We start from the raw sequence: 27820 nt of genomic DNA on the forward strand, positions 1-27820 counted from the left end.
AATGACTTGGTTGATTGTCTGCTATTAATATCAATAGCAACAAATTTCCCTCTCTGGACCATCTACTGCTGGGGTCAGCAGGTAGTTCGGTGGAATCAGGTCTGGGATACTCCCTGCCTCCAGACTGAGGGAGGGGAAGCTGTGGGTTGGGTCTTCTCAGTGGAGAGGCTGGTCATGTGGTCAGCTTGCTGTAATGTGGGAATGAGAAGCCAGGGCACTCAGGGGAGATCTCAGTTCACAGAGATCTGTAGACATTTCAGTAGGAAGGTTGACATCAGGCCCTTTGAGAGTACCTTGTCCCTCTGGTCCCAAACATCCAAGGGGAGCTAAAAAGGTGAGCTGCTTTCTTTACTTGCCAAATTTAGAGACTGGGAAAACAGCCTCCCTCAGCTGGTATGGGAGGCTGAATGCTGGTCAGTTACTTAAAGCCATGCACACTGCAGAGAATGCTTTTCCTAACATCACTCACAGATCTATTAAACCTTATGGTTCACACCTAGAATTTGACCTCAAAAATAGACAAAGAAATAACAGGACACCTGAAGTGAAATAGGTGTAAAAGAGAATTCTAGCTGCTGCTGCTACTGCTGCTAAGTCACTTCAGTTGTGTCTGAAGTGCTGAGTAAAAGAGAATTCAATCAAATAGAACTACTTAAACATTTTTTGAAAAAAGGACAAATAAGATCATTTTTTTTTAAAGAGACAAAATGCAATATAGGCCCGTCACTACATAGTTGGTGGATTGGAAAAATGATAATAACACTTCTGTAGTTGTAGAGTAAAAATACAAAACTATGAAAATCATGAAAGTCTTGGGGTAGCTCCTTTTGAATGAAGTCCAGAATAAGGAAAAAAAAGTAGATGGCAGAAAGGAAATGATGAACAAATAATAGAAAAACATTTATTTGAGTTGAAGAGAAAGTAAGTCAGTATCTGTTTTATATTTATCCCAGATGTCATTCATTTTTATAGATAAATGAGTTATATTTATGAATAGGATAGAAATGAGCTACATTATCACTCATATCTGAGAAAATACTCAAGCAAAGACTCAGACCAAATAATAAATCAACCAGTAAAAGACCACAGATTGAGAAAAATATAAAGCTGAGAAGCAAGTAACAATATATCTGTGTATATATATAGGAAAATGATAAAATGATAAAATAAATGAGACAAACATTCAGTTGCACAAAATCAGAATTTGCATTACTGTCATTGGAAAAGTCTCTGATGCTGGGAAGGATTGGGGGCGGGAGGAGACGGGGACGACAGAGAATGAGATGGCTAGATGGCATCACCGACTTGATGGACATGAGTTTGAGTGAACTCCGGGAGTTGGTGATGGACAGGGAGGCCTGGCATACTGTGATTCATGGCATTGCAAAGAGTCGGACACGACTGAGCGACTGAACTGAACTGAACATTAATTAAAAGCGATATTTTTCAGTCTACTAGATTTATAAGCAAAAATGTGCAACTAGAAAATGGAATAAATATAAATCTACTAAGGAATTGAAATAAAGCTCAGATTTGGAGAAAGTCAATAGAAATGATAATGACAGCACATTTAGTTAGATATAGATACATTTCAAATTAAGAGAGATATATTATTTTATGATAATGAAGTTTCTTCCAAAGTCAATTATATACTTGACCACAAATATAATTAAATCACTTTAATAAGTAAAGATATGAAAGCCCATAATCATAGTCCAATAAAGATCAGAAAAATAAAATTGAAAGTTAGCCAAAAATTTAAATTTTATTTGGAAATTTAAAATAAATCCCTATGCAATATTGCATCAAAGTAAAAACCTAGAGTCAAATTGTATAATCTCTAAATAGTGTATATATAAAATCTGAGAGACATAAGAACAAAAAGGTCCTAAACCTGTGTATCTTCATTATTAAGAAAGAAAATTCTTCATTGCTCCTCTCAAGAAATGTAACCTGAAGTTCATTTTAGGAGGGAGAAGAACAAAATAACCAAAAGAATGGCAGAAAAGAAAGTCAGTCAATATTCAATATAAAGTAAAGCAGAAAACTAAGAAATAGTAGGAAGAAGGTAAAATGGTTTCTTTGGAAATCCCAAATTAATAGTTAAGTAAGCTTTTAGACTGCCACTGAAGGAGAGGCTAGGTATACAAGATGAGTCATAACAATATGTATAGTCACAGATATAAAAGAAATTAAACAAATATTCAGTTCAGTTCAGTTCAGTCGCTCAGTCGTGTCCGACTCTCCGCGACCCCATGAATCACAGCACGCCAGGCCTCCCTGTCCATCACCAACTCCCGGAGTACACTCAAACTCATGTCCACAGAATCGGTGACGCCATCCAGCCATCTCATTCTCCGTCGTCCCCTTCTCCTCCCGCCCCCAACCTTTCCCAGCATTAGAGTCTTTTCCAGTGAGTCAACTCGTCGCATGAGGTGGCCAAAGTATTGCAGTTTCAGCTTTAGCATCAGTCCCTCCAATGAACATCCAGGATTGATCTCCTTTAGAATGGACTGGTTGGATCTCCTTGCAGTATAAGGGACTCTCAAGAGTCTTCTCCAACACCACAGTTCAAAAGCATCGATTCTTCGGCGATCAGCCTTCTTCACAGTCCAACTCTCACATCCATACATGACCACGGGAAAAACCATCGCCTTGACTAGACGGACCTTGGTTGGCAAAGTAATGTCTCTGCTTTTTAATATACTATCAAGGTTGGTCATAACTTTCCTTCCAAGGAGCAAGCGTCTTTTAATTTCATGGCTGCAATCAGCATCTGCAGTGATTTTGGAGCCCCAAAAAACAAAGTCTGACACTGTTTCCACTGTTTTTCCATCTATTTCCCATGAAGTGATGGGACCAGATGCCATGATCTTTGTTTTCTGAATGTTGAGCTTCAAGCCAACCTTTTCACTTTCCTCTTTCCCTTTCATCAAGAGGCTTTTGAGTTCCTCTTCACTTTCTGCCATAAGGGTGGTGTCATCTGCATATCTGAGGTTATTGATATTTCTCCCAGCAATCTTGATTCCAGCTTGTGCTTCTTCCAGCCCAGCGTTCCTCATGATGTACTCTGCATATAAGTTAAATAAGCAAGGTGACAATATACAACCTTGACGTACACCTTTTCCTATTTGGAACCAGTCTGTTGTTCCATGTACAGTTCTGACTGTTGCTTCCTGACCTGCATATAGGTTTCTCAAGAGGCAGGTCAAGTGGTCTGGGATTCCCATCTCTTTCAGAATGTTCCACAGTTTATTGTGATCGACACAGTCAAAGGCTTTGGCATAGTCAATGAAGCAGAAATAGATGTTTTTCTGGAACTCTCTTGCTTTCTCCATGATCCAGCGGATGTTGGCAATTTGATCTCTGGTGCCTCTGCCTTTTCTAAAACCTGCTTGAACATCTGGGAGTTCACGGTTTACATACTGCTGAAGCCTGGCTTGGAGAATTTTGAGCATGACTTTACTAGCGTGTGAGATGAGTGCAATTGTGCGGTAGTTTGAGCATTCTTTGGCATTGCCTTTCTTTGGGATTGGAATGAAGACTGACCTCTTCCAGTCCTGTGGCCACTGCTGAGTTTTCCAAATCTGCTGGCATATTGAGTGCAACACTTTCACAGCATCATCTTTCAAGACTTGAAATAGCTCAACTGGAATTCCATCACCTCCACTAGCTTTGTTAGTAGTGATGCTTTCTAAGGCCCACTTGACTTCACATTCCAAGATGTCTGGCTCTAGGTCAAAAAGCAGAGACATTACTTTGCAAAGCAAGGTTCGTCTAGTCAAGGCTATGGTTTTTCCCGTGGTCATGTATGGATGTGAGAGTTGGACTGTGAAGAAAGCTGATCGCCGAAGAATTGATGCTTTTGAACTGTGGTGCTGGAGAAGACTCTTGAGAGTCCCTTGGACTGCAAGGTGATCCAACCAGTCCATTCTGAAGATCAGTCCTGGGTGTTCATTGGAAGGACTGATGCTGAAGCTGAAACTCCAATACTTTGGCCACCTCATGCGACGAGTTGACTCACTGGAAAAGAGTCTGATGCTGGGAGGGATTGGGGGTGGGAGGAGATGGGGACGACAGAGAATGAGATGGCTGGATGGCATCACTAACTCTGTGGACATGAGTTTGACTGAACTCCGGGAGTTGGTGATGGACAGGGAGGCCTGGCGTGCTGTGATTCATGAGGTTGCAAAGAGTTGGACATGACTGAGTGACTGAACTGAACTGAACTGAACAATTAAAGCTCAAGACCTTGAAGGGCTAATATGATTCCCCAAAGATCACTGACATGTATATACTACCGTGTGGAAAGTAAATAGCTAGTGGGAAGATGCTGTGTAGCAAAGGGAGCTCAACCTGGTGCTCTGTGATGACCTAGAGGGATGGGCTGGGGTCGGGGCTGGGAGGGCAGTTTGAGACAGAGGAGACGTGTGTATACTTATGGCTGATATGCACTGTTGTATGGCAGAGGCCAACCCAACATTGTAAAACAATTATCTTCCAATTAAAAATAAAAATAAAATAGATTCCCCAAAGACAGTAACTTCATCCATTGAGTGTCCTGATTCCATCCTGGCAGACGGGGTCGCAGTTCAGTTTGGATAGGTAGATCTTTCAAAGTCTGAGGGTGACAAGGTGGGGGATAGGAGGGGAAGAAGTGCAGGTTCCTCAGCAGCACTGCTGTCAAATCCTCTAGAGGACAAGGTGGCTGTCCTCATGATGGACTGTGATCAGGCCATCGTTTTTGGATAGTATAACTTCCTTGAGGGAAGGACGCTCCAAAAGCTGTTCTTTATCTTGGTAAACATAACAATAAAATTAGCTCCCAGATGTACCTGCTCCTTATACCACTATTTATTTGTTGTCACTATGGTCCTAGCTTATTTTCAACCCTTCCCATTTCTATTAATTTCTTCTTGTTTTTCCTTTACTCTAGCTGATTCCTGACGAGTTTCAGCCCATCATGGTTCAATTCCCATTGTGTGTCACAAGCTACACTGAGTGAAATAGTCTCAACAGTCTTCACTATAAACCTGATTTTTGCCTCTGTTATCTGTGATAGCTTTTTGCTAGCATACACTGATAAAGAAGATATGTTTAAATGACAACCATTCCCCAGTGACAGATGGCATAAGCTGAATTTTAAGACTTTATATATACTTTGTATATATATTGTATACATACAAGCATTATATCTTTATATAATTCAGATTGGATATATATAATTGTATTCCTATAATATATATGTACATAGTGTATAGAAAGTATGTGCTAATAAGTGTTGCCAATCTGAATTACAGCAATTGGAGTGCTCCTGGGAGAATAGTATATCAAAAATATTTTTAGGAGCTTTAACAGTTTGTGGAAAGCTAAAAATTATATACTAAAACTACTAACATACCAATATCTATAAATAAATAATTGTATTTAAAATTTTTATTTGCAATGTGAAATTAAAAACATATTCCTATCACAAAGATTTTATTTACTATATTCATATAAGACTAATAGTTTACTGAGGCTTGTATTAAAATAGTAAATTAGGCTAATTTCTGTTTTTCTGGCAACTACCACATTTTCTCAATCTTATTTGGTGTAGAATAAGCATGAAATAAATTTTCACTGGATTTCCCTGGTGGCTCAGCAGTGAAGAATCTGCCTGCCAATGCCAATACAGGAGATATGAGTTCGATCCCTGAGTTGGGATGATTCCCTGGAGAAGGAAGTGGAAACCCACTCCAGTATTCTTCCTGGAAAATCCCATGGACAGAGGAGCCTAGTGGGCTATAGTCCGTGGGGTCACAAAGAGTCAGACATGACTTACTGACTCAACAACACAAATTCTCCCTACTTGCCATTTTGTGACTATAGTGTCTTCGTGTCCCCTGTACCCTTTTGTACTGTTCTTATTCCTTGTAGGTGCTTCTATTATATCATCAAATCACAGGTAACTTAAATTGCCTTTTTAAAATCTGTATCTCTAGCATTTAAATGACTGTATGAGACAAAAACAAGGACTTTGAGTGGGTGAATAAAACAGTACTTCTTGTGTCATCATATTGAGTGCACTGAGTGAATAATTCATCTCACAATCAATTTAACTTAAAAAAACAAACTTGGTGTGTGTCCTATTAATTGATGACACTTTAAACTAAATATTTCTAGAGGTGTTGTTCAAAAATTTCATTCATTTTTATAGTAAAACTTTTACAGCTGAAATAGAATGGAGGCATAGTGTTGTGATATTGTAGTCCCCTACCCAGTGAAGCCAGGACCCGGATTTTGTAGAAAGAAACTGGGCATGAAATTTAATAAAGAACCAGACTGGACACAGATCAGCATTATGACTTTTCTGAGCAGATGCAGAATTTGATGAAACAGAATCCAAACTGGAATTCTAACTTGTTCCTCAAGTTACAGTTGAATTATATGAACAGTAGCCACGGGTGGAGGAATTTATTATACAATAAATGAGGCAATATTTCTTAGATATTATAACTTCCTGGGGGCAAGAGATGCTGCAAAAGGTGTTCTTTTATATTAGAAAACATAACAATAAAATTAGCCATGAAAGTACCTATCAGATATATGTGCTTCTTTTATATCAGTGTTTGTGTATTGTCACTATTGGTGTCCTAGCTCATTTCAGTCCTCCCATTTCTACTAAATTTGCTCTTACTTTTCTTTTACCAAGTCTGGAAACCCTGGTTATCAAACCTTTATCTCCAGCACACACACACACATTCCCACAACCCTTATATACTTTACTCTCTTGGTGAAACACATTCAGCTAAATATTTTCAAAATAATTCTGTACATATTTCTAGCATGGAAATAATAAACTAGTAAAATTATTATAACCAAATATGTTTTGCTTTGTTTTGATCCCTGTGCATGATCAGTTGTGTCCAACTTTATGCAACCCTACAGACAGTAGCCTGCCAGGCTCCTCTGTCCATGGGATTTCCCAAGTAAGAATACTGGGGTGGGTTGCCATTGCCTCCTCCAGGGCCTCTTCCCTTGAGATGCAGGTTTGACCCCTGGGGTCTCTTTAATTGGCAGGTGGATTCTTTACACTGAACCACTGGGAAGCAATTTTGATCCTTGGGTCAGGAAGAGCCCCTAGGGTAGGAAATGTTAGCCCATTCCAGTATTCTTGCCTGGAAAATCCATGGACAGAGGAGCCTCGTGGTCTACATTCCAGGAGGTCGCAAAGAGTTGTACATGACTGAGCACACACACACTTATTTTGATCCCCACACTGGCTCAAAATTTGAGAAATGGGATATTATTTTATCTACTTGAATTTAAGACTTCTTAAATTTGGTTCCAGGCTTACTCAAGAAAGTTTGTCTATACTTAGAGTCATACGGGTAAGTATTCATTGATTAAACTGCATTTTTTCTCGTTTCCACAATTTGATAAGTGTGAAAGAGATTTTCTAGAACTATAAAGGAAGTGATTAAGATGGCTTATGAATGTATAGTAGATGTTCCCCTTGTATAAAATCTAGAATTGTTGGATAAAGCACAACCATTATATTTAACTTAATTAGTTTATTTAAATATTTCTGCATTTATTTTTGGCTGCATGACTCTTAGTTGCAACACACAGGCTCCGTAGTTGTGGCCTTAGTTGCCCCATAGGCTTAGTTGCCCTGTGGCATGTGGGATCTTAGTTCCCTGATCAGGAATTGAATTCTCATCCCCTGAACTGGAAGGCAAACTCCCAACCACTGGATCACTAAGGAAGTCCCACAACCACTGTATTTGAAAATAAAAATCTCTGTATAGCCACAAAATGAAAAGGAACTTCATGGGTGTGAAAAAAAAAGTGTGACAAAGAGAGCACAGGGAGGAAGGAAAGCAAGAAGGAAGGAAGGAAGAAAGGGAAAAAAGAAAGAGATGAAGGAAGAAAGAAGAAGGGATGGAGGGGGAGAGGGAAAAAAAGAAGGGAATTTCAGTTTGCACAATGCTTGTTCAGGAAGCCCTGAACCTGTAAATGATCTAGTGTGTTGTGCAGATACCAGATTGTACTATCCTTATGCAAAAAGGGACTTTGCCTTGAGACTAAGTAAGGCAGGCTGATGGAGCTGATATTTATCCTTTCACAGACACAGAGTTAAGACCTTAATAAACATCAGTGAAAGAGTTTCACTGTTAGCAAATGTCTCCTGCCTATAGTAAAAATATCAACAAGAAAAAGATGATATATTGTCTACGTATGGAAATTGGAAAATAAGTTTCCTTCTCAATCATTTTTAAGCAAATTTGGGGAACTCCAAGTAGAAACTTTCAGAAAAACCTGGAATCAGTTTGATGGTGCTTGTTCTCCAGGACACTTAGGAAAAGCTCATACAAGTCATTTTCTGGAGAGTCACATTTCCCAGCCAGGTCATTCATGATTTTGGCTCTTTAAAATCAGCAAGTTATGAGCTCACAATCTCAATTTAACTTTAAAAAGAAAGAAAATGAGCTACCATGAGAGTCAGAAGGAGCAACAAAAGAAGAAGCAGAACTCTAACATTTTCATAAAAATAAATGAATTTTGAATTATTTTTTGATCCACATCAAAAAATAAAAATAAACAAATTAAATGAATTTTCTTTGCTTATAAAGGGGGAAGAAATGGCTGCCTTTTCTTTCTCTCTTGAGTCTTCTTGAAAACTTAACCTTTTCAGAATGTAAATTGTTTTCTTTGGGTGTTGTGCAATCTCAGTCTCCTGTTTATAATGATCGTGGACCCCATAACCCCGGGAAATGTAAACACATACTTCCAGAGTTGACACAGAGGCCTGTCTTACAATGTGATCATTTGTCTCTTGAAGAGACAAGACTAATTTTGTTACAATTTCTATTACTTTGGGGTATAAATAAAGTGAAATGTCATTGTGACTCAGACTCTTGAGGCTACCAATACACATATATTCTGTTGTGCTTAATAATAAAAGTGGGTGGGGAAAAGGAAGTAAGGGGTGATTCGTCATGGACCAGGTATGACTTGACCGATCACCCCTGATCTGGCTGATAAACTGTATGCCAACTCCCTCAGAGAGTCCCTCAATCCCTGCGCATCTCCTGAAGCTGCCAGCCAGCTACAAGACCCATTTGTTTTTAAATTAGGGTAGAAAGTAATAGTATGGGCCTCCTGGTGGTTCAGTGGTAAAGAATCGGCCTGCAATGCAGGAGACTTAGCAAACACGGATCCATCCCTGGGTCAGGAAGATCCCCTGGAGGAGGAAATGGCAACTCACTCCAGTATTCTTGCCTGAGAAATCCCATGGACAGAGGAGCCTGGTGAGCTACAGTTCATGGAGTCACAAAGAGTCAGACACACTTAGTGATTAAAGAACAACAACAAAAATAATAGTAGACGATAGTAGACAAGATACTTAGCAAAGGCCAGATTGAAATTGGACTTTAAAAAATTACCCTAGGATGTCCAGTTGTTTTCCAAATACTGGTCTATTTGTAGGTATAGGTATTTGGCTTCCTTGGCACAACTCTGGCCACTCTGAAGGCCAGTCTCACTCTCAGAGCTCCCTTTGGGGTTGACCGTCCCCTTAGTGTGACTGCATTGCAGTACAACTTTTCCCTTTGTCCAATCCTGTTTTCTTTCCTTCCCCGTGAAGGTGTTGATCCTGAGAGCACTCCCAAATAAATATACATACTGCATGAAAATATTAAAAAACAAATTTTAAACATTTGAAAATCAGTGCATGAAATTGTTAATACACATACACACACATATATATTTAATTAGACTCTTCCTTAGACCAGTTTTAAGATCAATAATGCATTAAAAGTTAGGAGGAAACTCTAGTAAATACTCTTTAACAATCTATATGGGAAAGGAATCTGAAGAAAATGAGTATATGTATATGTATAATGGAATCACTTTGTTGTATGCCTGAAACTAACACAACTAACCATACTCTAATAATTTTTAAAAGTCATGACAGAGGTTGAAATAATCCAAACAAACCTTATATAGAAGATTAAAGGCATCATCTATAAAGTTAGTGAATGAAAAAATAAACTTGGAGACATTATTTCAGCATATAAGATCAATAAAGGTTAATAGCAGTATAGAAATAGATCTTAAAATGATTAACATTTTATATACAAAAATTTAATCTCAAACTTTATATTGATCATCAGTGAAAAAATTGTATGTTTTCTTTTGATGAAAATTAACTTACATGTAGTGGCTTGCAAGGACCCCAAATTTATTATTTTATAGTTTCTGAGATAAAAAATGCAATACATTTAGATCTCATTGAACTAAAATCAAGATGTTGGCAAGATACATTCCTTTCTGGAGGCTTTCAGAAAGAGGAAACCTGTTTCTAATAGAAGAGAATTCACTTCCTATGGTTACTGGTAGGATTCAGATCCTTGTGTTTTTAGATCTGAGGTCCCTGTTTTCTTTCTGGTGGCAAGCTGAGGGTTATTCGAGTTTCTAGTGGCCACCATTCCTTGTTTTATGACTCCTTTCTTTCATCTTCAAGCTAGCAGTACAGAGGATTCTCTTCACACTGCATCCCTATAACACACCTTTCTGCTCACATTCTCCACTCTTAAGGACGCATTGATTAGATCAAGCCAATCTGGATAATCCATGTAGTTTTCTCATCTCAATATTCTTAACCATGAAAATACCTCTGAAGTTTAATTTGAACCATAATGTAACAGACTCATAAATTTTAGGAATTAGGGAATGAACATTTCAGGGGAGGTCATTTTTCTTCCTACCACATCATCATATATAAGATGGAAAACTTTTGTGAACTCATACTCTGGAATAAAAAGCCCTGCATTGTTTAACATTTCTCATTGCCATTGAGAAATATGATCTCTATATGACTCTTACTTTCATGGAGCTGATTTGTTTTTACTTTCTGAAAAAGTTAGTAGTTCTTTCTCTTTATTTTTATTTATTTTTTGGGGGCTTCCCTGGTGGCTCAGAGGTTAAAGGGTTTGCCTCTAATGCGCGAGACCCGGGTTCCATCCCTGGGTCAGGAAGATCCCCTGGAGAAGGAAATGGTAACCCACTCCAGTATTCTTGCCTGGAGAATCCCATGGACGGAGAAGCCTGGTAGGCTACAGTCCACGGGGTTGCAAAGAGTCTGACACGGCTGAGCGACTTGACTTGACTTCACTTCACTTCTCTTTATTTAACATCTTTAAATTTTATCATAGTGTGTGTATGTGTATATGAATCTCTCTGTTTTCCTTTGTTGTCCTGTTGCAAAAGCATTTTCAATCCAAAATTTTATATCTTCTATAATTCTAGTTTATGGTAATTAAAAAAAAAAGCACGTTCTTTCCTCTATATTCCTTTTTGTCCTTCTGGGTGTATTTCTAGATTAATATTGATATTTGTATTTCTACCCTCTAAATCTCCTAAATTTTCTCACAATCTTAATTTGTCTTTGTTCCTATTTCATAACCTGTTCTAGAACTCCATATCTTGAATCTCCTATTTACAAATTAGGCTTTATTAGTATTTTCTGCTATTTAAAGCAAACAAATACTATTTCAACATTTATATGTTTTACATCAAATATTAGCAATTGTTCTTTCCATTACATGTTCTGATTTGTGTTTCAAATCCCCTTCCTCAGGACTTTGAGAGTTGTTTTGCTTAATTTCAGTTCTTATCCCGAGATCCCACTTCTAAGATATAAAAAACCTAGGAATATAATTTTATCTACCCTAAGAGAGAAAGCTGGGTAAATTAAAAAATAATAACTTTAACCCATTGGAGAGCTTAGGTTGCTGGGTAAATAACCAGAAACTTAATAAGGGTCTCCCAGAGACAAGCCATATAGACTTTTTCACCTGTAAGAGATAAAAGGAAAGATGTGTCTTACACACAGAGGTCATGAATAATTTGGCAATATCTTAAATAATTGCTCAGTTCAGTTGTGGGGTAGCATAATAGCATAACAACCATGGGAGACACAGATGCAATGAAATATCTACCTTTTAGTAAATTCTCTTCTAAGAAAGTCTATTTGGTTCCCATGAGTAATATTGGAAGTAGGAAGGAGGTTGAAGGCATAGAGAAGTCAAAAGAGAAATTAGAAAATATTTTGAATTGAATGAAAATAAAAATACAACCTAAGAAAATATGTGGGATACAGTGCTTAGAAGGAATTGATAACATTAAATGCTTATATTGGAAAAATGGAATAGACTTAAATTGATGATTCATGATTCCATCTGAAGAAAAAATAAAATTGAGCTAAAAAAGCAAGAGAGTTCCAGAAAAACATCTATTTCTCCTTCATTGACTATGACAAAGCCTTTGACTGTGTGGATCTCAATAAACTGTGGAAAATTCTGAAAGAGATGGGAATACCAGATCACCTGACCTGCCTCTTGAGAAACCAATATGCAGGTCAGGAAGCAACAGTTAGAACTGGACATGGAACAACAGACTGGTACCAAATAGGAAAAGGAGTGCATCAAGGCTGTATATTGTCACCTTGCTTATTTAACTTCTATGCAGAGTACATCATGAGGAATGCTGGACTGGAAGAAGCACAAGCTGGAATCAAGATTGCTGGGAGAAATATCAATAACCTCAGATATGCAGATGACACCACCCTTATGGCAGAAAGTGAAGAGGAACTCAAAAGCCTCTTGATGAAAGGGAAAGAGGAGAGTGAAAAGGTTGGCTTGAAGCTCAACATTCAGAAAACGAAGATCATGGCATCTGGTCCCATCACTTCATGGGAAATAAATGGGGAAACAGTGGAAACAGTGTCAGACTTTATTTTTTGGGGCTCCAAAATCACTGCGGATGCTGACTGCAGCCATGAAATTAAAAAATGCTTACTCCTTGGAAGGAAAGTTATGACCAACCTAGATAGCATATTAAAAAGCAGAGACATTACTTTGCCAACCAAGGTCCGTCTAGTCAAGGCTATGGTTTTTCCCGTGGTCATGTATGGATGTGAGAGTTGGACTGTGAAGAAAGCTGAGCACCGAAGAATTGATGCTTTTGAACTGTAGTGTTAGAGAAGACTCTTGAGAGTCCCTTGGACTGCAAGGAGATCCAACCAGTCCATTCTAAAGGAGATTAGTCCTGGGTGTTCATTGGAAGAAATGATGCTAAAGCTGAAACTCCAATACTTTGGCCACCTCATGCGAAGAGTTGATTCATTGGAAAAGACTCTGATGCTGGGAAGGATTGGGGGCAGTAGGAGAAGGGGACGACAGAGGATGAGATGGTTGGTCGGCATCACTGACTCAATGGACATGGGTTTTGGGTGGACTCCGGGAGTTGGTAATGGACAGGGAGTCCTGGTGTGCTGCGATTCAAGGGGTCGCGAAGAGTCAGACACGACTGAGTGACCTAACTGAACTGAATCTTTAAAATTAAGCTAATTAAACCAAGTGAAATTGAAGGAAAGAAATAATGAATCACACTCCTAAATATATATCCAGATGAAAAGTTCAAAAAGCTGTACACAGCAGAGTTAATTATAATATTATCAATATGGGAACAACCTAAATGTTCACCAGCTAGATATACGGTAGTTAGGTTATAGGGTAATAACACGATGGTATACCAAGTAGTAGTGAAAATAAATTACTGTTTCATGTGTTAACCTGAATAAGTCAAATGGGTGTAATATCGAATGAAAGAAACAAGACACAGGGTGTATTCTGTATCATTTCATCAGCACAAATTCCAAACACTGGCAAAACTCATCTTGTTAGGGATTAGGCTTAGAGACAGGAGAAGGAGTGATGGTTGGAAGGAGAAAAGAAGGTGACCTGTAACGTACTCTTGGTAATGCATTTTTTGACCTATGTTGCAATTAGGAGTGGGGTTACTGGATAATGTGGGCTTCCCTGGTGGCTCAGACGGTAAAGAATCTGCCTGCAATGTAGGAGAACTAGGTTCTATCCATGGGTTTGGAAGATCCCCTGGAGAAGGGCATGGCTACTCACTCCAATATTCTTGCCTGAAAAATGCCATGGAGTCCATAGGGTTGCAAAGAGTCGGACAGGACTAAGTGACAAACACTTTCTTTTGTTTTTGGTAATTAATTTATTTTTTATCAGAGGCAAATTATTTTACAATATTATATTGGTTGGTTTTGCCATACATTGACATGAATTCGCCCTGGGTTCACATAAGTTCCCCCTCCTGAACCCCCCTCCCACCTCCCTCCTCCCTTTATCCTCCCTCTGGGTCATCCCCGCATGCCAGCCCCGAGCATCCTATAACATGCATCGACCCTGAACTAGTGATTCATTTCACATATGACAACATATGTGTTTCAATGCCATTCTCCCAAATCATCCCACCCTCTCCCTCTCCCACAGAGTCCCAAAGACTGTTCTATACATCTGTGTCTCTTTTGCTGTCTCGTATACAGGGTTATCATTTGCATCTTTCTAAATTCCATATATATGCGTTAGTATACTGTATTGGTGTTTTTCTTTCTGGCTTACTACACTCTGTATAATAGGCTCCAGGTTCATCCACCTCATTAGAACTGATTCAAATGTATTCTTTTTAATGGCTGTATAATACTCCATTGTGTATATGTACCAAAGCTTTCTTATCCATTCGTCTGCAGATGGACATCTAGGTTGCTTCCATGTCCTGGCTATTATAAACAGTGCTGCAATGAACATTGGAGTACATGTGTCTCTTTCAATTCTGGTTTCCTCGGTGTGTATGCCCAGGAGTGCGATTGCTGGATCATATGGCAGTTCTATTTCCAGTTTTTTGAGGAATCTCCACACTGTTCTCCATAGTGGCTGTACTAGTTTGCAACACGTACTGGATAATAATAAAAAAGTTTTTCAAAGTGACTGTATAAATTTATCCTCACAACAGGAGTATGTAAGAGATCTAATTTTTTGTTTTTGTATATTCTTGGCAATAATTGCTGTCAGCCTTACTGACTTAAGTTGTTTAGTGTAGTTGCTATATTATTTCATTGTTATCATAATTTGATTTTTTCCTGATGTCTTATGTGATTGAATACTTTTTCATATGTTTACTGGCCATGTGAATATCATTCGTTTAAGTTTGTCCATCTGTATCTCTTTCTGTTGTTAGTTTTTTGGTTGTTTTTTTTTGGGGGGGTAAGTATCACTTCATGGGAAATAGATGGAAAAACAGTGGAAACAGTGTCAGACTTTATTTTTTTGGGCTCCAAAATCACTGCAGATGCTGATTGCAGCCATGAAATTAAAAGACGCTTGCTCCTTGGAAGGAAAGTTATGACCAACCTTGATAGTATATTAAAAAGCAGAGACATTACTTTGCCAACGAAGGTCCGTCTAGTCAAGGCGATGGTTTTTCCCGTGGTCATGTATGGATGTGAGAGTTGGACTGTGAAGAAAGCTGATCGCCGAAGAATCGATGCTTTTGAACTGTGGTGTTGGAGAAGACTCTTGAGAGTCCCTTATACTGCAAGGAGATCCAACCAGTCCATTCTAAAGGAGATCAATCCTGGATGTTCATTGGAGGGACTGATGCTGAAGCTGAAACTGCAATACTTTGGCCACCTCATGCGACGAGTTGACTCACTGGAAAAGACTCTGATGCTGGGAAACGTTGGGGGCGGGAGGAGAAGTGGACTACGGAGAATGAGATGGCTGGATGGCATCACCAACTCTGTGGACATGAGTTTGAGTGAGCTCCGGGAGTTGGTGATGGACAGGGAGGCCTGGCGTGCTGTGATTCATGGGGTCTCGGAGAGTTGGACACGACTGAGCGACTGAACTGAACTGAAGTATTCTTTGTATCTGTGTGTGTGTTAGATGCTCAGTTGTGTCTGATTCTTTGTGACCCCATAGACTGAAGCCTGCCAGGCTCCTCTGTCCATGGGATTTCCCAGCAAGAATACTGGAGTGGGTAGCCAGTCCCTTCTCCAGGGGATCTTCCCCACCCAGGAATCAAACCTGGGACTCCTGCATTGCAGGCAGATTCTTTACCATCTGAGTCACCAGGGAAGCCCCATTCTTTGTATATGTTCTGATTATTAAGCATTTTTTAATAACAGATGTTGCAAATACCTTCTCAAACTGTGCTGTTTGTTCATTCTTAAGATTATTTTGTGAAATGTTAATTTTCTTGTGGTTCATGTTATCATTGTTTATTTATTTAGCTACACTAGGTCTGAGTTGTGGCATGTGGGCTCTAGTGCCCTATCCAGGGATCGAACCTTGGCCCCCTGCATTGGGAGCATGGAGTCTTCGCCACTGGACCATCAGGGAAATTCCATTAAGAACTTGGATTTGTTGTTTGAACCCAGGTATTCAAACTAAGGAAGAAGAGGCAATGATTATTACCAGGAATCCAACAATCTTTGGTAGTTATTTTTGTCTTTGTTATTTTAACCCGGATCACAAGTTTATTGCGTTTGAAGAAATAATGAAAGAAAGCCAATCCTTACACTTGATATATGGTAATTTTGTTCTCTGTAAAGTGTCCCCTTGAGGAGGGATTGGTTTATGTGCAAGTCAGAGGCGCCCAACTGACTCCAGTATAAGTGATGTCAAACAGTAAGCTCAAATCACAGAAGCCAGTATTCTATAGAAATTTACATAGCCCCTGCTTTTCCTGTAAGCTCAAGTTGACAGTGGGAATTGACTGACAATTCACTGACCCTCCCAGGTACCTGGGTTCTCCAGCTTTAACAGCACTTCAAGAGACTGATGGCAAATTTGCTATCTCTTGGGCATTTTACAAATTTACCAATTCATAGGATATTATATGAAGCATGCTAGGGTCCTTTCTAAAGTGGTTCAGCAGAGGTCTGCAGTTTGCAGGACTAGACCTTTAATCTCAATAGAGTTGACTGCTTTTAGAAGAAGTAGGCATTTATTTAATGCTTCCTTACTCCATTGGCAAGCTTTATCAATAGTTTAATGGTAGAAGAGAAATGCTCAAACAGGTGATGTTTTTCCGAAGAAAAACAAATTGTTGATGCTGTTCTATGTATATTAAAGGATTCAGAATTGAAAAAAAAAAAAAAACTTTGATTAACAGAAATTTTTAATTTAACATGGACTGATTTTTCTTTTCTTTTTTTTTCTTTTTGGTTAGTGCTTCCTATTTCCTGTTTAGTAAAATTTCCTCAGCACAAAGTTAGTAGATATTTTCATACAGTATCCTCTACTACCAAGGTTGATGAAGACTTTCCTTAGAGATTCAGGTAGTAGATATTTTTGGCTTTGCAGGCTAAATGATCGTTCTGTAACCTGCTCACCATTACTGTTGTAGCACAAAATTAGCCATAAACTATACTTTAACTAATGGGTAGGAGTATGTTCCAAGAAGCGTTTATAAAAACTAAAACTTGAATTTTATGTAATCTTCCCATATCAGAAAATTTGGTTTTTGTTTCCTATTTAAAAAAACAAAAAAGAAAGATAAAATTCATTGTTAGCTCACAGGCCATAAAAACAGATGTTGTGATCTGGGTTTGCCCTATAGGTTATAGCTTGGCATCCCTTGCTATAATGGCTTACGTCATTTTCCTTACATGTTTATATTTAGAATCTACTTATAATTGATTTTTGTATATGATTTGAGAGCTTCCCTGGTGGCTCAGATGGTGAAGAATCTGCCTGAAATGCAGGGACCCAGGTTCGATCCCTGGGTCTCGAAGATCCCCTGAAGAAGGGAATGGATATGATTGGAAGTTGTTTTTCAGTCACTAAAGTCATGCACAACTCTTTGTGACCCCATGGACTGCAGGCTTCCCTGTCCTTCACTATCTCCTAAAGTTTGCTCAGATTCATGTCCTTTTCAGCTCAGTTCAGTTCAGTTCAGTCACTCAGTCGTGTCCAACTCTTTGCGACCCCATGAATCACAGCACGCCAGGCCTCCCTGTCCATCACCAACTCCCGGAGTTCACTCAGACTCATGTCCATCGAGTCAGTGATGCCATCCAGCCGTCTCATTCTCTGTCGTCCCCGTCTCCTCCCACCCCCAATCACTCCCAGCATCAGAGTCTTTTCCAGTGAGTCAACTCGTCGCATGAGGTGGCCAAAGTATTGCAGTTTCAGCTGTAGCATCAGTCCTTCCAATGAACACCCAGGACTGATTTCCTTTAGAATGGACTGGTTGGATCTCCTTGCAGTCCAAGGGACTCTCAAGAGTCTTCTCCTACACCACAGTTCAAAAGCATCCATTCTTCGGCAGTCAGCTTTCTTCACAGTCCAACTCTCACATCCATACATGACCATGAGAAAAACCATAGCCTTGACTAGACGGACCTTGGTTGGCAAAGTAATGTCTCTGCTTTTTAATATGCTATCCAGGTTGGTCATAACTTTCCTTCCAAGGAATAAGTGTCTTTTAATTTCCTGGCTGCAATCAGGATCTGCAGTGATTTTGGAGCCCCCAAAATAAAGTCTGACACTGTTTCCACTGTTTCCCCATCTATTTCCCATGAAGTGATGGGACTAGATGCCATGATCTTCGTTTTTTAAATGTTGAGCTTCAAGCCAACCTTTTCACTCTCCTCTTTTACTTTCATCAAGAGGCCTTTGAGTTCCTCTTCATTTTCTGCCATAAGGGTGGTGTCATTTGCATATCCGAGGTTATTGATATTTCTCCCGACAATCTTGATTCTAGCTTGTGCTTCTTCCAGCCCAGCGTTCCTCATGATGTACTCTGCATAGAAGTTAAATAAGCAGGGTGACAATATACAACCTTGATGTACTCCTTTTCCTATTTGGAACCAGTCTGTTGTTCCATGTCCCGTTCTAACTGTTGCTTCCTGACCTGCATACAGGTTTCTCAAGAGGGAGGTCAGATGGTCTGTTATTCCCATCTCTTTCAGAATTTTCCACAGTTTATTTTGATCCACACAGTCAAAGGCTTTGACATAGTCAATGAAGCAGAAATAGATATTTTTCTGGAACTCTCTTGCTTTCTCCATGATCCAGCGGATGTTGGCAATTTGATCTCTGGTTCCTCGGCCTTTTCTAAAACCTGCTTGAACATCTGGAATTTCAGAGTTCACATATTGCTGAAGCCTGGCTTGGAGAATTTTGAGCATGACTTTACGAGCGTGTGAGATGAGTGCAATTGTGTGGTAGTTTGAGCATTCTTTGGCATTGCTTTTCTTTGGGATTGGAATGAAGACTGACCTTTTCCAGTCCTGTGGCCACTGCTGAGTTTTCCAAATCTGCTGGCATATTGAGTGCAGCACTTTCACAGCATCATCTTTCAGGATTTGAAATAGCTCAATTGGAATTCCATCACCTCCACTAGCTTTGTTCGTAGTGATGCTCTTTAAGGCCCACTTGACTTCACATTCCAAGATGTCTGGTTCCAGGTGAGTGATCACACCATCGTGATTATCTTGGTCATGAAGATCTTTTTTGTACAGTTCTTCTGGGTATTCTTGCCACCTCTTCTTGATATCTTCTGCTTCTGTTAGGTCCATACCACTTCTGTACTTTATTGAGCCCATATTTGCATGAAATGTTCCCCTGATATCTCTAATTTTCTTGAAAAGATCTCTTGTTTTTCTGTTGTTTTCCTCTATTTCTTTGCATTGATTACTGAGGAAGGCTCTCTTATCTCTCCTTGCTATTCTTTGGAACTCTGCATTCAGATGCTTATATCTTTCCTTTTCTCCTTTGCTTTTCGCTTCTCTTCTTTTCACAGCTATTTGTAAGGCCTCCTCAGACAGCCATTTCGCTTTTTTGCATTTCTTTTCCATGGGATGGTCTTGGTCCCTGTCTCCTGTACAATGTCACGAACTTCCATCCAGAGTTCATCAGGCACACTATCGATCAGATCTAGTCCCTTAAATCTATTTCTCACTTCCACTGTATAATCATAAGGGATTTTATTTAGGTCATATCTGAATGGTCTAGTGTTTTTCCCTACTTTCTTCATTTTCAGTCTGAATTTGGCAATAAGGTGTTCATGATCTGAGCCACAATCAGCTCCTGGTCTTGTTTTTGCTAACTGTATAGACCCTCTCCATCTTTGGCTGCAAAGAATATAATCAGTCTGATTTCGGTGTTGACCACCTGGTGATGTCCATGTGTAGAGTCTTCTCTTGTGTCGTTGGAAGAGGGTGTTTGCTATGACCAGTGCATTCTCTTGACAAAACTCTATTAGCCTTTGCCCTGCTTCATTCCGTGCTCCAAGGCCAAATTTGCCTGTTACTCCAGGTGTTTCTTGACATCCTACTTTTGCATTCCAGTCCCCTATAATGAAAAGGACATCTTTTTTGGGTGTTAGTTCTAAAAGTTCTTGTAGGTCTTCATAGAACCGTTCAACTTTGGCTTCTTCAGCATTACTGGTTGGTGCATAGACTTGGATTACTGTAGTATTTAATGGTTTGCCTTGGAAACGAACAGAAATCATTCTTTCGTTTTTAAGATTGCATCCAAGTACTGCATTTTGGACTCTTTTGTTGACCATGATGGCTACTCCATTTCTTCTAAGGGATTCCTGCCCACAGTAGTAGATATAATGGTCATCTGAGTTAAATTCACCCATTCCAGTCCTTTTAGTCAGGGATAATATCAAACAATTTCATCTTCTGCTGCCCCCTTCTACTTTTGCCTTCACTCTTTTCCAGCATCAGGGTCTTTTCCAAAGAGTTGGCTCTTCTCATCAGATGTCCAAAGTATTAGAACTTCAACTTTAGCATCAGTCTTTCCAATGTATATTCAGGGTTGATTTCCTTTACGATGGACTGGTGTGCTCTCCTTGCTGTCCAAGGGACTCTCAAAAATCTTCTCCAGCACCACAGTTCAAAGGCATCAATTCTTCGGCACTTAGCCTTCTTTATGGACCAACTCTCACATCTGTCCATGACTACTGGAAAAACCATAGCTTTGATTATATGGACCTTTGTCAGCAAAGTGATATCTTTGCTTTTTAATATGCTGTCTTAAATATATTGTCATTCAGTTGTGTCTGACTCTTTGCAGACTTTTATGTGTCCAACTCTTTATGTTTAATACGTTGTCATTCAGTTGTGTCTGACTTTTTGGCCCCATGGACCATAGCCCAGCAGGCTCCTCTGTCCATGGAATTCTCCAGGCAAGAATTCTAGAATGGGTTGCCGTTTCCTAATCCAGGGGATCTTCCCGTTCCAGGGTTGAACCAATGTCTCTTGTGTATTCTGCATATGTAAGCAGATTCTTAACCACCTGCATCACCTGGGAAGCACACGATTTGAAGTAGAGGAGTCAAGGTTAGAAAGGACACTTATATCCAGTAGCCCTAGGTATAGTTACTGATAATCAATTTACCAGTGCTCTGCTGCTGCTGCTGCTAAGTCTCTTCAGTCGTGTCCGACTCTGTGCGACCCTATAGACGGCAGCCCCCCAGGCTCCCCTGTCCCTGGAATTCTCCAGTCAAGAACACTGGAGTGGGTTGCCATTTCCCTCTCCAATGCATGAAAGTGAAAAGTGAAAGTGAAGTAGTGCACCTTTATTCAAAATCAGTTGTCAGTGTATATGTGGTTCTTTACTTGTTCCTTTTTTATATGTGTCTATGCTTGCAATCAAACTACATTTTCTAAATTGTATATAAAAAGCCGTAGTCATGAAGGGGAGAGTAATATACCATCTTTTCCCTTCTTCTTTTAGATTATCTTATCTATCCTTGCCCTGTGTACTCTAGAAATTATCTTTTTCTGAATATTTATTCTGAAATGATTGTCCGAATTATTTTGACTAAAGCTGCATTTGGGAACTGAGCTTTCAAACCTACAAACACAATACATACCTCCATCTCTTTAGGTCCTCTTCAATTCTACTAATTATATTTATCAGTTTGCTATAAAGAACTTGTATGTTTTTACATGATTTGACCTTAAATTTTGAGTTTTAATGCTACTGTAAAATTGATATTTAATATTCACTTCTGAAATTGTCCTGGTAGATTAATTATATCATATTTATCTATCTAAATGTTTTGAAATCAGTTTAGTTATAAGTCATATCAGAAGCTTACTTTTGATTGTTTATATACAGTATTGAGTCACCTGTAAATAATGACAATTTTATTTTTTTCTGATACTTGTATCTTTATCAATTTTATTTACTTGCACTTTCGCACTAATGAGTTCCATTATAATACTGCATTTAAAGTGTGATAATAGACATCTTTGTTCTTCTGGTACCTCGTTAAACATTTCACATGTGTGATAGTTGGTTGCTGTCGTTGTTCAGTTATTCAGTCACTCAGTCGTGTCCAACTCTGCAATCCCATGGCCTGCAGCATGCCAGGCTTCCTTCTCTTTCAAATTCCCAGAGCTTGTTCCAACTCTGTCCATTGAGTCGGTGATGCCATCCACCCTTCTCATCCTCTGTAGTCCCCTTGTCCTCTGTTCTTCAATGTTTCCAAGCATCATGCTCTTTTCTAATGAGTTGGCTGTTTGTATCAGGTGGCCAAAGTATTGGAGCTTCAGCTTCAGCATCAGTCCTTCCAATGAATATTCAAGATTGATTTCTTTTAGGATTGACTGGTTTGATATCCTTGAAGACCAGGAGGTTTTCAAAAGTCTTCTTCAATACCACAGCTCAAAAGCATCAATTTTTTGCATTCAGACTTTATGGTCCAACTCTCACATCCATACATGACTACTGGAAAAATCATAACCTTGAGTATCCAGAAATTTGTTGGCAAAGTGATGTCTCTGCTTTTTAATATCCTGTCTAGGTTTGTCATAGCTTTCTTCCAAGGAGCAAGTGTCTTTAATTTCATGGCTGCAGTCACCATCTGCAGTGATTTTGGAGCCCAAGAAATAAAGTCTGTCACTGTTCCCATTGTTTCCCCATTTATCTGCCATGAAGTGATGGAACTGGATTCCATGATCTTAGTTTTCTGAATGTTGAGTTTTAAGTCAACTTTTCACTCTCCTCTTTCACCTTCATCAAGATGCTCTTTAGTTCCTCTTGGCTTTCTGCCATAAAGGTGGTGTCATCTGCATATCTGATGTTATTGATATTTCTCCTGGGAATCTTGATTCCAGCCTGTGCTTCATCCAGCCTGGCATTTCACATGATATACTCTGCAAAATAAGCAGAGTGACAGTATACAGCCTTGATGTACTCCTTTCCCAATTTTGAACAAGTTCATTGTTCCATGTCTGGTTCTAACTGTTGCTTCTTGACCTGCATTGAGATTTCTCAGGAGGCAGGTAAGGTGGTCTGGTATCAGTTTCTTTCAGAATTTTTCACAGTTTGCTGTGATCCACACAGTCAAAGTGAAAGTGAAAATTGCTCAGTCAGGTCCAACTCTTTGTGACCCCATGGGCTTAGTCCATGAAATTCTCCAGGCCAGAATACTGGAGTGGGTAGCTTTTCCCTTCTCCAGGGATCTTCCTAACCCAGGGATTGAACCCAGGTCTTCCACATTGCAAGTGGATTCTTTACCAGCTGTGTCACAAGGGAAGCCCAAGAATACTGGAGTGGGTAGCCTATCCCTTCTCAAGTGGATCTTCCCGACACAGTCAAAGGCTTTAGCGTAATCAATGAAGCAGAAATGGATGTTTTTCTGGAATTCTCTTGCCTTTTCTGTGATCCAACGGATGTTGGCAATTTGATCTCTGGTTCCTCTGCCTTTTCTAAATCCAGCTTGAACATCTGTAATTTCTTGGTATACATACTGTTGAAACCTCAGTTGGAGAATTTTGAGCATTACTTTGCTAGTGCATGAGATGAATGCAATTGTGCGGTAGTTTGAGCATTCTTGGGCATTGCCCTTCATTGTGATTGGAATGAAAACTGACCTTTTCCAGTCCTGTGGCCACTGCTGAGTTTTCCAAATTTGCTGGCATAATGAGTGCAGCATTTTCACAGAATAATCTTTTACGACTTGAAATAGCTCAACTGGAATTCCATCACCTCCACTAGCTTTGTTCATAGTAATGCTTCCTAAGGCCCACTTGACTTTGCATTCCAGGATGTCTGGCTCTAGGTTAGTGATCACACCATCGTGATTATCTTGGTCGTGAAGATCTTTTTTGTACAGTTCTACTGTGTATTCTTGCCACCTCTTCTTAATATCTTCTGCTTCTGTTAGGTCCATACCATTTCTGTCCTTTATTGAGCCCATCTTTGCATGAAATATTCCCTTGCTGCTGCTGCTAAGTCACTTCAGTCATGCCCGCCTCTGTGCTATCCCATAGATGAAAGCCCACCAAGCTCCCCCATCCCTGGGATTCTCCAGGCAAGAACACTGGAGTGGGTTTCCATTTCCTTCTCCAATGCATGAAAGTAAAAAGTGAAAGTGAAGTCATTCAGTCGTGTCTGACTCTTAGCAATCCCATAGTCTGCAGCCCACAAGGCTCCTCCATCCATGGGATTTTCCAGGCAAGAGTACTGGAGTGGGGTGCCATTGCCTTCTCCGGAAATGTTCCCTTGGTATCTCTAATTTTTTTGAAGATATCTCTAGTCTTTCCCATTCTGTTGTTTTCCTCTATTTCTTTGCATTGATCACTGAGGAAGGCTTTCTTATCTCTCCTTGCTATTCTTTGGAATTCTACATTCAAATGGGTATATCTTTCCTTTTCTCCTTTGCCTTTCACTTCTCTTCTTTTCTCAGCTACTTATAAGGCCTCTTCAGGCAGCCATTTTGCCTTTTTGCATTTCTTTTTCTTAGGAATGGTTTTCATCACTGCCTACTATACAATGTCACAAACCTCCATCCATAGTTCTTCAGGTACTCTGTCTATCAGATCTAATCCCTTGAATCTATTTGTCACTTCCACTGTATAAATAAAGCGGATAGTCTTAATTAGATAAAGTATGTTTTTAGTCTTATTTTGCTTAAAAATTTATCCTAAAGAATTTGTGTTAAATTTTATCAACTTTTTTTACATGTATTGTGATGATTGCTTTATTTCCTCCTTGTTCCTATTACCATGATGAATCACAATTGATCTTTGAATGATAACTAAAATTTAATTCCTAGAGTTAACCCTAGGTCTCCTGGTAGCTTAATTGGTAAAGAATCTGCCTGCAAATCAGGAGACTTGGGTTTGATCCTGGGTCAGGAAGATCTGCTAGGAAGGGAATGGCAAGGCACTCCAGTTTTTGTCTACAGAATTCCTTGCACAGAGGAGCCTTGTGAGCTACTGTCCATGGGATCGCAAAGAGTCTTACATGACTGAGTGACTGACACACACACACATAGAAAATCCAACATGATTTCTATGTACTATATTTTTTTCCCTCGTATCTCTAGATCCATTTTACTGAATTTCATCTAGGATGTGCCATACATGTTCATGAAAGATATTGGTTTGAAAATTTTCTTTCTTGGAATATCCTTGTCAGGTTTCAGAGTCAAGGTTGTGTTGATTTAACAAAAAGAGTTGTGAAGTGAGCCGGATGTTTAATTCTCTGATAAATGTTTGCAATATTAGTATTGTTCTTTAAAATTCTAGAATTGTTTACCTGTAAAGCCATCCAGGACTGAAGTTTTCTTTGTAGGAAGAGATTAAGGACTGACTTCAATTTTTAGAAGAGAATTATTCATTGATATAGGATATTTTTTGATATGGCATTCCTCACACTATTTCTTTATATTTTAGTTTTAGTAACTCTAGTCTTTGTAGATTGGAGAAGGAAATGGCAACCCATTCCAGTATTCTTGCCTGGAAAATTCCATGGACAGGGGGACTTCAGTACATGGGGTGGCAAAGAGTCGGACATGACTGACCACACAAAATAGTCTTTGAAGATATTTTTTCTTCATATAGGATTTCAAATTCATGGGCAATATTTCTTTCACAATATCCTCTTACAACCCAATGTCTGTTCTCCAGCAATGTCTTCTTTTTCATTTCTCATTTTAGAAAATTTAAAAAAAATTTTTCTTAGACATATTTATTGCCAGTCATTTATCAACTTTATTAGAGTTTTTCAGTCATCAGGTTTGGCTTAGTTCATTTGCTTTATGTGTATTTTCTATTTTAGTTGATTTATTTTGAATTGCTTACTTTCCATTTTAACTGGTTTTAATTTTCTGTTATTTTTTCTAATATTTTGAAATGAATTCCTAGATTCCTTATTTTGAACATTTCTCTTTTTAATATATACTTTTAATACTGTAAAATATCCTCTAAGTTTGGTATACCTACAGCCAACAAAACTTGTTATGTATATTAATGTTTCTTTTGTATTGTGTATCTTTATTTTTCCTTTGGGTGCTCTAATCTGTATTTTTTTTTTTAACATGATATTATTGACAGTATTCCCTGTGCTGTACATTACGTTCCTATGATTTATTTATTTTATAGCTAGAAGTTTGTTCCTCTTAATCCCTTTCAACTGTGTCATCCATTCCTCTGCCTCCTTCCTGTCTGCAACCCATTAGTTTGTTTTCTGTATTTGTTAGTCTATTTCTGTTCTGTTTGTTTATTTTGGTCTTATCTTTAGATTCCACATACAAGTGAACAAATACAATTATTTTCTTTATCAGTTTGACTTATTCACCAAGCATAATACTTTTAGATCTGTCTATGTTTTTGCAGATGTCAAAATTTCATTCTTTGTAATGGCTGGGTAACATTCCACGAGTCTTACTGTTTATCAGTTCACTTGTCAGTGGGCACTTAGGTTGCTTCCATATCTCGATTATTGTAAATAATGCTGCTATGAACATTGAATACATGTATCTTTTTGGATTATTGTTTTTGCTTTATTTGGATAAATACCCAGAAGTGAAATTGCTAGATCATATGGTATTTCTATTTTTAATTTTTTGAGGAGCGTTCATAGCGTTTTCTACAGTGACTATATGAATTTACATTCTTACCAATGGTACAAGAGGTTTTTCTTTTTTCCACATCTTCATCATTACTTATTATTTATTGTCTTTTGATAATAGCCATTCTGACAGGTGTAAGGTAGTATCTCATGTGTGTTTTTTTTCCTCATGACTAGTTATGCTTGTCATAATTTCAATTTTTAAAAATTTATTGATAGGTTCTTTTGTTTGTTTGTTTTTTCAGCCTAGTATGTGATCTATCCTGGAGAATGTGCATTTGGAAAGTACGTATGTGCATTTGGAAAGTATGTATATTGTACTGGTTGCAGATAGAATGTTTTATAGGTATCCGTTTAGTCCATCTGATCTAATGGGTCATTTAAGGCCAGTTTTCTTACTGATTTTTCTGTCTATCCATGATCTACCCATTGATGTAAACAGACAATTTGTATATTTTTTATTGACCCACTTTCCATGTTACTAATCCCTGTGACAGGCAATAATATGAAGTGGTAAGATTGTCTAGCCAAATAGATGACATGCCTAATTAAATATGTGGATTTTCAAGCCCTTAAATTAATTATATGTAGTATTTATGATATAGTTGTAATATCATAGATTTATATTAATACCTTCCTTTGAAGTAGACTTGGGCTTTACTTTTGACATATTCAAAATAAAAGTACAAAACTGTAAAACTTTAACATTTTATGCGAAAGTATGTCACAGTGCTCAAGCTACATAACCACTATGAAGAGAAAATATCCTAAGATTTCATAATGGGTTTATTTTTAGTGTAAGATAAAATGAAATATGCAAGCAAGTATGATGTGCTACTTTACAGCAAACTCAGAATACTTCTGAAAATTGTTTTCTCATTACAATTCTGACAGGTTTTTTCCTAAATGCAGTATTGCAGTTGCCAATACAATTATGCACACATTGACTTAACTGAGTACTTAGGCTGATGGGTAAAATCCATTTCAAATGCAGGTGCAATTTTATGACTCAGACTTAAATAAAGGCTCTATAAGATTTCACAGAACATGATTTGATTTTATAATCTTATACACAGGATCCT

Source organism: Moschus berezovskii, chromosome 17 (assembly GCF_049115385.1).
Source record: "Moschus berezovskii isolate FMDL1 chromosome 17, NW_MosBer_1.0, whole genome shotgun sequence".
NCBI lineage: Eukaryota > Metazoa > Chordata > Mammalia > Artiodactyla > Moschidae > Moschus > Moschus berezovskii.